Source organism: Oncorhynchus tshawytscha, linkage group LG13 (genome assembly GCF_018296145.1).
Source record: "Oncorhynchus tshawytscha isolate Ot180627B linkage group LG13, Otsh_v2.0, whole genome shotgun sequence".
NCBI classification, from domain to species: domain Eukaryota; kingdom Metazoa; phylum Chordata; class Actinopteri; order Salmoniformes; family Salmonidae; genus Oncorhynchus; species Oncorhynchus tshawytscha.
The window spans coordinates 14989623-15002726 of record NC_056441.1 but is presented as its reverse complement, the minus strand read 5'-3'; the positions used below and the strand labels follow the sequence as shown (position 1 = coordinate 15002726).

Here is a 13104-nt window from a genome sequence, read left to right as displayed (position 1 = left end):
AGAAATAGAATTACTAGAACGGGGATCCCCATTCAAGTCAATGTTCTATGATGGGTGGGCCGGCGTTCATATTGAGTGTACCCAATTCTATTTAATTCTATATACCTGCTGATAACATCCAGGACCACAATGAAGTCATCGTATTTGAAGTTGGACATGTCTGTCCCAAGCAGAAACGTTTTCACTTCCAGCTGGACTTCCTGATGGGAGAAGGGGAGCAGAATACTTGTTAGAGAGAGATATGGGAAGAGGGAGAGAGAGACGAGAGAGAAGGGGTGGGAAGAGCGAGATGAGAGATGAATGGAAAAGAGCGAGAGAGATGAGAGATGAATGGAAAAGAGAGAAAGAGAATGAGAGAGGGTAGAAATGAAAGAAAGCTTGTGTTCAGACCTGCCAGATTCGAGTGAGGCCATGTTCCAGCTTCTTCTTCACATAACTGTGGTCCACAACCGTGTCTGCAGTGTCTGTGGCACCCGTCTCATCTGGGGACACAAATCACACACGGATTCATAAATACATCACACTTTAGTACCAGGCCTTATTCTTTCATCTGTTGTTGTGTTATTAATAGTGACTCATGATGTCAGTTGATCGTTCAGATGTTTCTGGAACTGACACTGGAACAGATTGGATTGGATTCACAGATGGCAAATTAAAATGTAATTGATATACAAAAATAGGGGCAAATGAAATTATGGTGTCCTTACAATAGGAGAGTTGAAAATAGAAAAGGCATGAAACGAGAGTTTCAACCTCCATCTTAATAGTACCAGTGATACCTCTGCTTCACAACCTCCATCTTAATAACAGAAACATATTCCACCCCCATCCTCGTAGCAGTAACAATGTCATTCTTAATAACAGAAACATATTCAAATCAAATCAAATCAAATTTATTTATATAGCCCTTCGTACATCAGCTGATATCTCAAAGTGCTGTACAGAAACCCAGCCTAAAACCCCAAACAGCAAGCAATGCAGGTGTAGAAGCACGGTGGCTAGGAAAAACTCCCTAGAAAGGCCAAAACCTAGGAAGAAACCTAGAGAGGAACCAGGCTATGTGGGGTGGCCAGTCCTCTTCTGGCTGTGCCGGGTGGAGATTATAACAGAACATGGCCAAGATGTTCAAATGTTCATAAATGACCAGCATGGTCGTATAATAATAAGGCAGAACAGTTGAAACTGGAGCAGCAGCACGGTCAGATGAACTGGGGACAGCAAGGAGTCATCATGTCAGGTAGTCCTGGGGCATGGTCCTAGGGCTCAGGTCCTCCGAGAGAGAGAAAAAAAGAGAGAATTAGAGAGAGCATATGTGGGGTGGCCAGTCCTCTTCTGGAGGACATATTCCACCCCCATCCTCGTAGCAGTAACAGTGTCATTCTTAATAACAGAAACATATTCCACCCCCATCCTCGTAGCAGTAACAGTGTCATTCTTAATAACAGAAACATATTCCACCCCCATACTTGTAGCAGTAACAGTGTCATCTTTGCTTTCCCACGCCGTCATACTAACAGGAATTTTCCAAACCCGTGCAAACAGTAAAGTTGGCATTCAACCACATTAGCCATCATGTTACTGATGAGCCCCACGGCCATACCCTCCTCATTAGCCTCAGTGTTTCCTCTGTAGGTGATGTGATGACAGGACCAGAACAGCGGAGAAAGACAGACGTTACAGCCATTGTCATGTTGTCATTCAGACTTTGACACTAAAGAGGTCACAATGCCTTTCTCTGCCAGCCAGGCAGCCAGCCTATCCCCAGGCATCACAACAGAGAGAGAAGAAGGGAAGGACAGAGGAGGGGGGAAACTGACTTAGATCTGAAGACTTGTTGTATATGAGGGAATGTTGCCTGTCCTCTGCAGTCAAGGCTGTGAGTAAGTGGCTGACTGCGTGTAGTAGGTGGCTGACTGCGTGTAGTAGGTGGCTGACTGCGTGTAGTAGGTGGCTGACTGCGTGTAGTAGGTGGCTGACTGCGTGTAGTAGGTGGTGTAGTAGGTGGCTGACTGCGTGTAGTAGGTGACTGACTGCGTGTAGTAGGTGGCTGACTGCGTGTAGTAGGTGGCTGACTGCGTGTAGTAGGTGGCTGACTGCGTGTAGTAGGTGACTGACTGCGTGTAGTAGGTGGCTGACTGCATGTAGTAGGTGGCTGACTGCGTGTAGTAGGTGGCTGACTGCGTGTAGTAGGTGGCTGACTGCGTGTAGTAGGTGGCTGACTGCGTGTAGTAGGTGACTGACTGCGTGTAGTAGGTGGCTGACTGCGTGTAGTAGGTGGCTGACTGTTTTGTCTCTCTGCATAGACCCCAATATGCGATAAAAAAAATGTAACAAATTGCTGCAATGCATTTGACAAGACTCCATTGACGTAACACAATTGACGTAATACCCTCCATATGAAATTACATATAGTAGACTACAAGACATCAACTGTTCTGAGGCTCCACAAGAAGCCACACAGTTAGGAAACTCTTGAGGATTCAACTGTTGAGACACCACACAGTGAGGAAACTAGATGAATGAACTGTTCTGAGACACCACAAGAAGCCACATAGTGAGGAACCTCTAGATGACAGCGGAGCTGAGATTCACAATGTGTTTGTGACGGAGAGGAGGTCAGGCTCAGGACTGTCGCTCTGCATCTCCTAACTATCCCTCACACAGACGGAGAAGGAACACATGTTTTGATTATTTTACATAACGCGTTGAGGGCGGCCTCCCGTTTGCATCCAAACAGTCCCTGTCATTAGTCAACCCTGTGTCTGCTAAGGAAAGTGATTTCATCTAAGCTTTGTCTCAAATGGCACCCGTGTGTGTGTGTCTGATATGGTGTGTATTGATGTGTGTGTGTCTGATATGGTGTGTATTGATGTGTGTGTGTCTGATATGGTGTGTATTGATGTGTGTGTGTGTCTGACATGGTGTGTATTAATGCGTGTGTGTGTGTGTGTCTGATATGGTGTGTATTGATGTGTGTGTGTGTCTGACATGGTGTGTATTAATGCGTGTGTATGTGTGTGTCTGATATGGTGTGTACTGATGTGTATGTGTCTGATATGGTGTGTATTGATATGTGTGTGTATTGATGTGTGTGTGTCTGATATGGTGTGTATTATTGGGAAAGGGATATACCTAGTCAGTTGTACAACTGAATGTATTCAACTGTAATGTGTCTTCCGCATTTAACCCAACCCCTCTGAATCAGAGAGGTGCGGGAGGCTGCCTTAATTGACATCCACGTCATCGGCGCCCGGGGAACAGTGGGTTAACTGCCTTGCTCATGGACAGATTTTTACCTTGTCAGCTTGGGAATTCGATCCAGGAACCTTTCGGTTACTGGTCTAATGCTCCTACCCGCCGGGCTCCCTGCCGCATCGGTGTGCGTGTTTGATATGGTATTGATGAGTGTGTACATTAAGGACGAAGGTGGTCTGTGCCTGATTGGCTACAGTACATGCATCTCAAGAGGAAGCATAAAACATGGAGTATTTGGAGGATCAACATTGAATTCCACTGACAGAAAGTGGTTGATCTTGAGATGACCTTGAACTTTGTGGGATGTGTCTGAGTGAGGTCACTTCCAACCCCTACAGTTCTAAAGGGCAATTTCATCACAGAACCACAGCAGTGGGAAAATGCACCCAAACACAGCAAGCAAGAATAAATGGAGAAGAAAAAGACCTTGCTGGCAAGAAGTTAACTTCAGCCTGAGACAAGGTACCTCAAAAGGCTAAACTACGTATTTTGTACGAGCAGCATAAGGTTTGAACACTCCACCACTACCCTCCTTAGAGACCACTGGCATGGATCAAAAAGAGAAGAAAAACTAAAGGGTAATCTAGATGAAGACATAGGTTGGACAGGCTTTGTCTTTTGGAGTGACATTCCTACTTATTGAAATCCCTAGCTATAGAAAGTGGGAAATATTCAGGTATGTGATACGTATGCAATATAATCCAGGGATTAAGAAACAGGGCATAAGAGGGCTTCATTCATACAAAAAAGGTGATACCTGCCATTCGGTAAAGACATCTCCCAGGCCATCCCAGAATAGAACATCTGAGTTGTGCTAATTATGCTTCGAACAGAGGAAAACGGACTGAACGCCCTGAAAAATTGCCAAAGACTCCAGCCACCCAAGACATGGACTGTTCTCCATGCTCCTGTACGGCAGGTGGAACCGGCGCATCAAGGCTCAGAACAACAGACTTCTAAACGGCTTCTATACACTGGCCATAAGACTGTTAAATGCCGAAAAACTACTGCTCCCCCCCACACCCCTGCTAAAATTATTATTGATTAAATGTATTATTACCACTACGCTGCTGTTCATTGATTATTGATTGCAAGTACCATTAGTATCTATCTATTCTCTCCTGGTACTGGCCACTATTACTCCTGTTCACATGTAAAGTATACACTGAGTATACAAAACATTAGGAAGATCTGCTCTTTCCGTGATATAGACCGGCCAGGTGAATCCAGATGAAAGCCATGATCCCTTATTGATGTCTTAAATCCACTTCAATCAGTGTAGATGAAGGGGAGACGGGTTCAAATTTTTAAAGAGTCTATTGACGCACCTGCGCGTCAATCTAAGTTTATCTGTCAATCTGTCAATTTAAGCTAAAGATATCTTTTTGCATTGGATGCATCTCAATCCACTGTCTTTTTGCATTGGATGCATCTCAATCCACTGTATCTATGTCGGCCTTCCGCACCTGAGGTGAAAGGTGACAGAGCTAGAGCAGTGTTTGTCAGACCACGATCAGTCTTTTCACAAAAACGTCTGTAGCGTCCAAACAGTTTGGCCTAGAAACTAATATGACTCCACTGTGGAAAGGGGAGACTCTCATGAACACGATGGCACTCTCTGTTTTGCTTTGACCCCCACAAGTGCCACAGGACTCCTCTGAATGTAACCCATACAAATAAATAAAGATTGGAGGTAGTTCTGCGCCAACAAAAATAAGGGGGTAAATGTGTTCTAAAAAAAACAAGAATATTTCCTGAGATTTCTTATATCTCCTAGATATAGGACAGACACTTCAACACTTTATTCCTTATGAGTGACACAGCGGTCTAAGGCACTGCATCTCAGTGCAAGAGGCGTCATTACAGTCCCTGGTTCGAATACAGGCTGTATCACATCCGGCCGTGATTGTTAGTCCCATAGGGCAGCGCACAATTGGCCCAGCTGTTACGGTTTTCTTCTATCTCCTCCTCTGACGAGGTGTAGCAAGGATCGGACCAAAATGCAGCGTGGTAATTTTGATACATGTTTAATAAAGCGAATAAACACAAACAATACAAAACAACAGACGTAACGCGAAAACCTAAACAGCCTATCTGGTGCAAACTAACACAGAAACAGGAACAATCACCAACGAAAGACTCAAAGAATATGGCTGCCTAAATATGGTTCCCAATCAGAGACAACGATAAACACCTGCCTCTGATTGAGAACCACTTCAGGCAACCATAGACTTTACTAGAAAACCCCACTATACAACAATCCCAATACCTACAAAAAAAAACAAGACTAAACACACCACATAATAAACCCATGTCACACCCTGGCCTGACCAAAATAATAAAGAAAACACAAAATACTTAGACCAGGGCATGACACCAGCGCCATCCGGGTCTGGCCGGTGTAGGCCGTAATTTTAAATACGAATTTGTTCTTAACCGACTTGCCGAGTTAAACGTAAAAAAAATCGCATAAATGAATGTGTTATTCAATGCGTTTCTATGGGCTATAGTAGTTGGCCAAATTCAATATTTCCCCCAAAAATGTTTTATCCCTCCATATGTTAGCTTAGTAGTACACCCCTGTTCTGAGAGCAAAAGGGGTCCCCAATGTTTAGTACACTGTGTATATTACCACAAGTATATAACCATCAGTATTTATATACTCGTGCTACCAGTCACTTTCCAGCCCTGTTTACATGTATATCCACCTATCACACACACGCCACCATGCACCCACCCGTCACTGTTAAATATTATTATTATTATTTATCCTGCTACCAGTCAATTTCTCCTAATCCCCCTCCTACATTTCCATATCTACCTCAAACTACTCCAGTATCCCTGCACATTGTAAATGTGGTATTAGCACTGATCCTTTGTATAGCTTCCTCTTTTATTTATTGTATCTTCTTTATTATAATTTACTATGAGTTATTATTTAGATATTGATTTATGCACTGTTGGGGTTAGAGCTTGCAAGTTAAGCATTTTACTGTACGTGTGTCACGTCCTGACCTTAGTTCCTTTTTTATGTCTCTATTTGGTTTGGTCAGAGTTGGGTGGGCAATCTATGTTCTTTATTTCTATGTTTTGTGTTTCTATGTGTTGGCCGGGTATGGTTCTCAATCAGGGACAGCTGTCTATCTTTGTTTCTGATAAGGAATCATACTTAGGCAGCCTGTTTTGCCACCTTAGGTTGTGGGATGTTGTTTTTTGTTAGCTCTGTGTAGCCTTCAGAATGTGACGGTCATTGTTCTTGTGTTGTTTTGTTTGGTGTTCGGATTAAATAAAGAATCATGAACACGTACCATGCTGCACCTTGGTCCACTTCTTCTGACGAGCGTGACACCCCTGCCCTTCTTCTTCCCAGAGAGATATTTGTTCCTGTCTGCGAGATGAACTGAGGACCCATCTGGCTGTACAGACTCAGACAGTATATCCCTAGAGAGCCATGCTTCCGTGAAACAGACTGTTACAATCCCTAATGTCTCTTTGGAAGGAAATACTCCCTCTGAGCTCATCAACTTTATTGTTCAGTAACTGAACATTAGCGAGTAATATACTCGGAAGCGGTGGGTGGTGTGCGCACCTCCTGAGTCGGACTAGAAGTCCACTCAGAGTACCTTTTTTCCACCATCTGTGTTTAGGATCAGCCTCTGGAATCAGTTCAATTTCGTACTGGGGGGTACGAAGGATCAGACTATTATTGCTGGTGGTAATGCTGGTGAGTTACCACCGCTCTGATATCCAAAAGTTCTACTTGGCTGTATGTCATAACACAAATTAATTCCTGGACTAATAATTTAAGAAATAACACATAAAAATCAAAATTTCCTAAGAACCACGGCAGCCCTATTCATCAGCTCCATTTTTGTTTTCAAACTAGAGATTTCGTGGCTAATTGAGGTAAAATAATAATTCTGCTCAGAATATGCGTGTATAACCTACACATTGACACATCCAGCCCAAAGCAGAAGATTTAAAAAATACAAAGTTCCAGAGTTTGTCTTTAACAAGTGAGCAAGAAGGGAGATTAGCTCTTCTGACTGTCTGGGAGATGTAGAGAAAAGGTTAATGCTACTAATGGGAACAGGGGAGGGAGGAAAGAGGAGAGGAGCCCGATGAGGAGGGTGATGTAACCGTGCAAAGACTTAAATGGTTAGATAAAGTAGTTCTAGGTTACTTTCTATCCAGGTTGGGCCTCAGTTTGACACCAGCATAATATGAATTAATATAGTGATAGAAGTCATTGCAATGTTCTCCAGAAAAATATCACAGCAGGGTTAAATCAGTTAAACTTGGACAAGGAAAAATCTGGGAAGTGAGTAAGGTGTGATGAAACAGCATCCAGAGGCTTTCATTGTGTTACTGTTACACATTTCAAAATTGTAAACAGATATCCTCCCCCGACAACGGAAAGGAAGGATGCCAGAAAACAACCAGCCACAGACTACAGCACAAAGTTCCAAGATGTAGTTTCGCCAAGTAATTCAACAAGATAAAACTGTGACAAGGAGCCTTGAGAAACCTGGACGGTCTCCAGTCAAATCTTAGCCAGCCAAAACGTAATTTAAACACCCATTTAAAACGAATGAATTACTTGTTATTTAAGCAATAAGGCACGGGGGTGTGGTATACGGCCAATATACCACGGCTAAGGGCTGTTCTTAAGCACGACGCAACGCGGAGTGCCTGGACACAGCCCGTAGCAGTTGTATGGTGACCATATACAACAAACTCCAGAGATTCCTTATTGCTATTATAAACTGGTTACCAACGTAATTAGAGCAGTAAAATGCCATTTTTTTTGTCATACCCGTGGAATACGGTCTGATATACCATGGCTGTCAGTCGGTCAGCTTTCAGGGCCTGAACCACCCAGTTTATAATTCATCTTTTGACCTGGCAACCACATTTACCTCATCATCACGTTGGAAGCGACGAAGATGACGTTGGAGTGTGAAAACACACAACAAAGCTGGTCACAGGCCAGGGAAAGCAATTTACCTGCTGATAAGCCCGGCAAATGAAGGAGAGAAGCTGCCTTAACAAATACAGAGGTTAGTAGCAGAGGCAATGGAAGGCAATGGGAGGCGTAACTGTCCATTTTCGCCCCAGGGATTGCTGTATTATTTAATGTCTCAGACACACATAATTAGCCAAGCAATCATGTACATGAAAATGCCTAAATGATCAGGATCAGAAGGAACTGGTGTAGCTACGTATCAATGACGGCATCTGTTACACTAACTATGGAGTCACTTTTGGTCTGAATCAAGGAAGGCAGTTGTCCAAGTTAGGCCTTAATATATCATAGTCACACGAAATAACACAAAAAAACAGGACATGTTGTGAGAAATCCTATGCTACTAAGACATTTAAAAATATATACATATATTTTACCTTTATTTAACTAGGCAAGTCAGTTAAAGAACAAATTCTTATTTTCAATGACGGCCTAGGAACAGTGGGTTAACTGCCTTGGTCTGGGGCAGAACGACAGATTTTTACCTTGTCAGCTCGGGGATTCAATCTTGCAAACTTTCGGTTTAATAGTCCAACGCTCTAACCACTAGGCTACTTGTCGCCACATCATAAGCCAATCACAAATGACCGTGAAAAACCCCAACTTGTTCACCAACAGCAAACGTTACTAGTTCATCGATCTTGATTTCATTTTATGTTGGTTTCATCTTAGAATGAGGCGAAGCTGTACCCGTGTCAAGGCCCCCTCTGTCCTGGATTGAGTGTATGTTTAGCGTGGAAGTTCTAAGCGAAAGGTCAATATGAAGGGTTCCAGTCAGTGCTGTGAGCTTGTAACCAATCCACTAACATCAGCCATTTATCCTCTCACCACCGAGGACCTGTCCGAGCTGATCGAATATGACACTGGGTGAGCTAAGGCTGCAAATTCAATTTGGCAAGATGGGAGGGAACCCTTCGCCCATATTCAATTTAGAAACAACTTCCCTTTATTGAGTGGTGACAATAATTACTGATACATCATGGTGACAGGTTCATTATAGCAGCTGTGGTGACGCTCCGTGGAGGTGATGCAAGCTGCGTACCGAATAACACCCTATTCCCTGAATAGGGGCTCTGGTTAAAAGCAGGGCACTTTATCTGGAATAGGGTGCCACTTGGGATGCATACGCAGCGTTGCAGCCATCAAGGGACCTTTAAATTATTTTCTCCAATGACAGAGAGGAGCCTGGCGGTCATGCAGGGCGCCCGGTAGAACGTGTTGGGGACAAGGACACACCGCACAGTCTGACAAATTAAGGCCAGCATGTGAATCACTCTTAAGGCTTTGGTATACACAGAGATGTATACCCACTTATAAGAACACACAAACCGAATACACACACACGCACCAAACACACACAACAAACACACACACACACACACACACACACACACACACACCCTTTACGTAGAGGAAGGGTGAAAGCGTATGCAGAGTGAGGACACCTTCACTTAGAGGGTAGTAGAGGACAGCCAATCACACCCACTGATATGACAGCACCTCTTGATGGATGGCCCCGCCTCCTCTGATTAGCACTGAATGTTCCTTCACTCACAGAACAAGGAGATATGCTTAACTAAGGTTTGGAAGCTGGAGACTTGAAGGGCGCGTTCCAAACGGAAACCTATTCCCTATTTAGTACACCACACAGGGAATAGGACACCATTTGGATCTCAGCCGAAGTCTCAACGGCACCAGTGATCAGGGGATAAAGGCATTACCGTGGTCCTATTCGTCATCGCCCATTTTCTTAATCAATCCAATGAACTGAAGGGGGAAATTAAACCCCTTTTCCACAGAGAAAGGACAAGTTCTGCATCTGAGCCAAAACTACTATTGATTGAAAAAGTATTTGAAAATGCAAACTAATAGGAAGGAACAGAAAACTTTGCTAAATGATACAACTGAAACTTTATCGCCATTGAAACAGAGCCAATGGTTGTTTGTCCCAGACTTGGATACCTTAGTAAGGTGATAGTAGTGATGACAAGCTGGAAGTTTCTTGCTTATCCCAACATACACTCATATTGGACTGCCTTTGTGGTCTCAAATTATCTAGCTACCTGCATCTCTCTGGCTCATAGTTATACACACTACCAGTCAAAAGTTTGGACACCTACTCATTCAAGGGTTTTTCTTTATTTGTTCTATTTTATACATTGTAGAATAATAGTGAAGACATCAGAACTATGAAATAACACATAGAATAATGTAGTAATGAAAATAGTGTTAAACAAATCCAAATATGTTTTAGATTCTTCAAAGTAGTCACCCTTTACCTTGATGACATCTTTGCACACTCTTGGCATTCTTTCAACCAGCTTCACCTGGAATCCTTTTCCAACAGTCTTGAAGGAGTTCCCACATATGCTGAACACTTGTTGGCTGATTTTCCTTCACTGTGCGGTCCAACTCATCCCAAACTATCTCAATTGGGTTGAGGTCGACTGATTGTGGAGGCCAGGTCATCTGATGCAGCACTAAATCACTCTCTAAGTGCGACTGAAATGTTCCGGATTGACTGACCTTCATGTCTTAAAGTAATGATAGACTGTCATTTCTCTTGGCTTATTTGAGCTGTTCTTGCCATAATATGGACTTGGTATTTTACCACATTTGGCTATCTTCTGCATCTTTTGTATACCACCCCTACCTTGTCACAACACAACTGATTGGCTCAAACGCATTGAGAAGGAAAGAAATTCCACAAATTAACTTTTAACAAGGCACACATGTTAATTGAAATGCATTCCAGGTGACTACCTCATGAAGCTGGTTGAGAGAATGCCAAGAGTGTGCAAAGCTGTCATCAAGGCAAAGGTAGCTACTTTGATGAATCCCAAATATAAAATATTTGAGTAGGTGTATATATAAATACACCTTCTGCCTTTTCAGCTGATAGGCCATTAGCTTAGCTACCTTGTAATAACATGAAAATCTCTCTGAGCGATTCACTATGGCCTGTTTTGGAGACCATAGCAGTATTGCACTTGATAACCCTGTTTGATTGTGATGGGGGGGTTGGGTTTCTCAGAAAACTAGAACACTCCAAACGTCATTCATTTGATCTAATCTAAATATCATGTAAACAATGCGTGGTCCTCCCTGTGGCTGTACGGAATCATCCTTAATAAATACATGAATAATACATAATTAACTCCTAACAGGGGGTGAGCACTGAGGGACATGATGTTGTCTGTAATTAGGATAAATACATACATATTTTTCTCTTACAAATATCAATCAAAACAGCGCTTAAATTGAAATTAACATGATAATGGAATGGAAATGTACTGTATATTTACAGGTTTATATATCACAGTTTATCTCCATTTATCTCCATCGTGTGGATCTAATCATCTAATCATTAGATTAATCATTAGAAACATTAGATTCAAGAGGTCTTTGGAGGGCTCTGTGACTTTTCAAAGTCAGCAGTGTGTTGGCGTCAACAAAGCACAAGCACCTATCACTTTCAGGCTTGGTTGGTTCAATGACCTTCTACATGGACAGCCTGAAAGAGGGAGAGCCACTGAAGCAACACTAGAAAACAAATTCCACTTGACTATCAACACACTGGTAAGTGCGGCGAAAAAAATTCAACCTCAATTACCCATACCATCACGCCAATGTGTGCTGTGTGGGCTGTGCAAATGCAGCGCTGCGTATTCACAACCATTTTCGTTATATGAGGTGGGCAGACGAGAAGGCAGTACCGTAGCTCTGCTCTCTACAAAGGGCAAATGCAATACTTCCAAATCCATCAATCGCTGTGATCAGGGGATAAGGCATCATGGTCCTACTCGTCATCGCCCATTTCCTTAATTAATCCAACATACAGAAGGAGGAAATGACACGCCTTTTCCACAGAGAAAGGACAAGTTCTGCATTTGAGTGAAAGCTACTGCTGATTGACAAAGTATTTGAAAATAGGAAGAAATTGTCACGCGTGCTCCCGCTCTCCCTCTGGCGCTCAGGCTGCCATTATTACGCACACCTGTCACCATCATTACGAGCAGCTGCACAATATGGGACTCACCTGGACTCCTTTGATGATTGACTTCCCTATTTCGGTCTGCTCCTCACTTTGTTCCCGGTGTCAGCATTAATGTCGTTATGTGTTCATGTCCAGACACTGTCCTGTCCTATGATTGTTGCTAATTAAATGTTCACTCCCTGTACTTGCTTCTCGTCTACCAGCGTCGAGCCTTACAGAAATAGAGAACTTTACTCAACAATAAACCTGAAACAGTAGCTCTGCTCTCTATAAAGGTCAAATGCAATACTTAGAAATCAAATCCATCTCCAGATTTACGTCTGTGGGACAGTAATGGGGGTGGCCGGTAGTTTAGCGGTTAAACGCGATTAACCCCCCAAAAAATCGCTGATTTGAAACCCCGAGCCAACAAGGTGGAAAAATCTGCCGTTCTGCCCTTGAGCCAAGCAGTTAACCCCCACCACCCCCTAAACTGCTCCCCTGGATGTCAATTAAGGCAGCCCCACGCACCTCTCTGATTCAGAGGGGTTGGCTTAAATGCGGAAGGCACATTTAGGTTGAACTCATTCAGTTGCGCAACTAACTACTGTAGTTATCCCCTTTTCCCTAATGAAAGTCAACTCCCCTTTCTTTTTTATATATTTCTGTACACAATCAGCTTAAATTGATTTAGGGGTGGCTAATAAAAAGTGTCTAGCTTCTAAGAACTTCTAGAGGACGAGGGAAAACTACGGCAGCAGAAATGCAAGACGAACTGAACTGTACAACGTGAAGGTGAGGGCGGCTAAAGAAGGGATCTTTATTATATGGAATGTTCCAGGCGTTT

At 43.1% G+C, this 13104-nt stretch overlaps 1 pseudogene; it reads right to left on the bottom strand.

Moving 5' to 3' along the window:
- LOC112265801 overlaps positions 1-13104 on the bottom strand; it is a 294298-nt pseudogene that overhangs the window by 156756 nt on the left and 124438 nt on the right.